Below are 4078 nucleotides of genomic sequence, written 5' to 3'. Positions count from 1 at the left end.
TCGCTGCCCTCTCGTCGGAGTCCAGGATTAGCTTTGATCTGATAACTAATCGCTGCCATGGAAGGCTAACAGAGACCACTCTTTCATCTTCAGCCTCACTAGGGAGAGCTGCTGTCGGGTTAACTCAGCATATCAGCTACATTTGCACCTGAAATGCACATTTGTGGTAGGCCGAGGGCTTTCCGGCCCTGGGGTTAATTTTGTCACACAGCCCGGCTGACCTCAAGCCTGCGGCACTCCTACCTCAGCCTCCACACCCAGGTCCTGGGTTAATTTTAACCTGGTACGCTTGGTCTGTAAATTACACGTTTTCACGAATATTGCTGCTACCTAGAGAAAAATCTCCCCCTCTTGACTCCGTATGAGCATCTCAGAAAGTAATGTGAATTCATTACAGAAAACTTGAAAATTGTGTGTCACAAGAATTGTTTTGTTGTTGTTGGTTTTGTTAAATGGGGTAACGGACAGATGCACGTTTGGAGAAGTGAATTGTTCCCCATTAACAAAGAGCGAGGAGTTGGGAAGCCATAAACCAGCCAGCGGGGTTGCTGCCCAGGAAGACAGTGAAGGGGAAGCCTTGCTTGGCTTGTGGCTAGACAGAATTGGGACGGGAGTCTGGGCATGGTGGCACACAAATCCAGCATTCGGGAGGCTGAGGCAAGAAGATCTGTGAGTTTGAGGCCAGCCTGGGCTACATAGCAAGACTCTATCTCAAAAAGGAAAAAAAAAATTGAGACAGTAAGCACAGCTGAAGAAAATACAGGAGGGTCTTGGATTGTACAGTGTAAAATCTTATTCATCTTTCCTACAAAATCTTCAGTACAAAGTAACGTTTGCTGCTTATGGACAAGAGGAATTGAATCTCATTTAATGATAGGCTCAGATCAGTAATAGTCCTTTTTAAGATTAATTGTGCTGGTGCTCTTTTGATACACAGAATGATCACAGTCATCATAGGAAATCTGTACCTGTACAGGGCGTAGCTCCGCTCTTCTTCTGTTTCCCTATTCCCAGCCCTTCTCTTCTTCCTCCCCTTGTTTACAAAAGCTTGGTCTGTTTTTCTCCTTCTATTTCTTTTCTTTTGCTCTTCCCTTCCTTACCTCCCCCACCTTCTTTCCCTTCCCACTTGAACATTGTTTCCTGCTTCCCAGTACCTGCCCTCCATGTGGGTCCTCAGTCGCACTCTCAGTCTCTCACATGAGAGCAACAATGTCGTACTTACACACATGAATCCAGTTTACTTCACATAAAAGTATGGTCTCAAGGTGCATCCATTACCTAAAAATGTCTAAGTGTACCTTCTTTATGGCATAATAGTACTCCATTGTGTATAGAAACCATTCATCACTGATGGACATCTGGTCTGTTTCCACAGTTTAGCTACTATAAATTGTGCTGCTATAAACCTAGTGAGCATATATCACTGAGGTATACTGCATTGAACTCTTCAAGGGGTTAAAAGAAGATAGCAAGAAGAGAAATAGCTGGGTTAAGTGGAACCTCTGTTTTCAGTTTTTTGCAGACTCTCCTGCTGATTTCCACAGTGGTGAGATCAGCCTTCAGTCCCACCAACAGTGAGAAAGGGCTTCTTTTTCCCCACAGTCCCTCCAGCATTTGTTATTGGCTGACTTCTTGATGACAGCCATTCTGTGTGGGGTGAGATGGAATCTCAGTGTTGTTTTAATTTGCATTTCTCGAGTGACCAGTGATGTTGAGTATTTTTTCACATATTTATTTGCTGTTTGTACTTCTTCATCTGAAAAGTGTCCATTCATTTCAGATGCCCATTTTTTGACTGGGTCTTTAAATTGGGGGGGGTCTGATTTTTTTCATTTGTTTCTGTATATTTTTATTTATTTATTTATTTTTGCAGAACCGGGGATTGAACTCAGGCCCTTGTGCTTGCTGGGGAAATGCTTATTCCACTGAGCCATCTCCCCGGCCCCCGTTTCTGTATATTTTTAGATGTTACTCTTTCTGTGAGGAATAACTAGTAAAAAAAAAAAAGATTTCCCATTGTGTGAGCTATCTCTTCACTCTGTTAGTGGTTTCTTTTGCTGTGCAAAATACAATGAGATTCCAGTTGTTCATTTTTGGGGTTTTTGTTTTGTTTTGTTTTTCAGTGTTTTTGTTTTGTTTTGTTTTTTTGTTTGTTTGCTTGTTTTTCAGAACCAGGGATTGAACTCAGGCCCTTGCACTTGCCAGGGAAGCACTTATTCTACTGAGCCATCTCCCTGGCCCCTAGGGTTTTGTTCATAAAGTCTTTGCCTGCACCTACGTCTTCAAGAGTTTTGGTTATTCTATCTTCTGGCCGATCAAGCTTTTATGTTTTAATATTAAGATCTTTGATCCATTTTGATTTTAATTTAGTTCATGGTGAGAGATATGGTCTAGGTGTGATCCTCAGTGAGCATTAAGCCAGCTTTCCCAGCATCACTGACTAATGAGGCCTCTGTCTTCCTGTGAAGGTTTTGGCCTCTTTGTCAAGATAAGATAGCTGTGTGTGACGGGAGTTACCTGTGCGTCTCCCATTCTGTGCCCCTGACCCTCAGGTATGGTTTTTCTGGGGGAGGCAGGTGTTTGGAGGTTTTTCGATACCATGCTGATTTTATCACAGTAGCTTTGTAGTATAATTTCAAGACAGGGATTGGGCTGCTCCTGCCTTGCCTTTGCTGCCAAGATTGTGCTTGTTACTCTAGGTCCCTTTTTGTTCCATACGAATTTTAGGATTGTTCTCTCTAGTTCTGTGAAGTACGCTATTGGTATTTTGATCGGGATTGCATTAAATCTGTGGAACCGTTTCAAAAGTAAGGCCATTTTCACTATATCGATTCTGCTCATCCAAGCGCAGGGGCTGTCTTTCCATTTCCTGGTATCCTGTTTCATCTCCTCCGTCAGAGTACTGTAGTTATCACTGCAGAAGTCTTTTACTTCCTTTGTTAAATTGATTCCTAAGTATTTCATTTTTCTTTATGTTATGATGAAGGGTATTACTTTCCCAATTTCTCTCTCAGTGAGTTTATTATTTGTTATACAGGAATGCTGTTGATTTTTGAGTGTTGACTATGTATCCTGCCATGCTACGGAATTTGATTATTAAACCTAGAAGCTTTTTTGGTGGCATTTTGGGGTCTTCTATGTAGAATATCATGTCATCCGTGAATAAAGATAATTTAACTTCTGTCCTGTCCTTATTCCTTTTCTTTCTGTCTCTTTAAATTGCTCTGGCTCATCTTTCCAGATATGTTTTTTGTTTGTTTGTTTGTTTTTGTATTTTAGGGAAAGGTCTACAGGGTATTCAGGGTCTCACTTCTAGATGGGACTCGTGGTGATCTGCCTGTTTATGGCCTCCCAAGAGCTGGGATTACAGGTGCGTGCCACCACGCCCAGTCCCAATTGCCATGTCAACACACCCCGGGGGCAGGGCTGACATGGCAGATCCAGGGATCAAACCCCCGGCCCCTGCACCTGCTTGCAGACACTTTAATCTGCTGAGCTATTTGGCCAGCCCTCCAGATATGTTTTGAATAGGAGTGGTGACAGTGGGCATCCTAGTACAGAGCCTTTGAATTAGCGTCAGGGACTAACACAGAAAAATCCAAAAAGGAGAAAAGGTAAATGAGCTACAGTACCAAATCACAGTAATGACCAATTTTGACTTATGGGTATGTTTCTTTCCTTTTATTCTATATGCATGTATTAAGGTGGGTGTATATAGATAATACAACTAAGACTACGTCATACAAATGATTTTCTATTCCTTATTTCTCTTCTAACATTAAATCATGACGATTGAATGTAATTGCTATACTTCAAAAACATAATATTTTCTTTTTGGTGGTGGTAGTTTTGGGGATTGGACCCAGGGCCTCCACTCTGAGCCATATCCCATTTTTTTATTTTTCATTTTGAGACAGGTCCCTATTAAATCATTAAGCTGCCAAAGATGGGCTCAAATTTGTGCTCCTCCCTCAGCCTCCCAGAGTGCAAAGATTATAGACCTGCATCCCTACCTAGGTCTGGCTCAAAAACTTGATTTTAAATGTGTGCGTAATAGCTCACTTTATTAGTGAGCTTT

The sequence above is a fragment of the Octodon degus genome, unplaced genomic scaffold (assembly GCF_000260255.1).
Source record: "Octodon degus isolate 3935 unplaced genomic scaffold, OctDeg1.0 scaffold00020, whole genome shotgun sequence".
NCBI lineage: Eukaryota > Metazoa > Chordata > Mammalia > Rodentia > Octodontidae > Octodon > Octodon degus.
The sequence above is the reverse complement of the archived record's forward strand: the minus strand, read 5'-3'. Positions refer to the sequence as shown.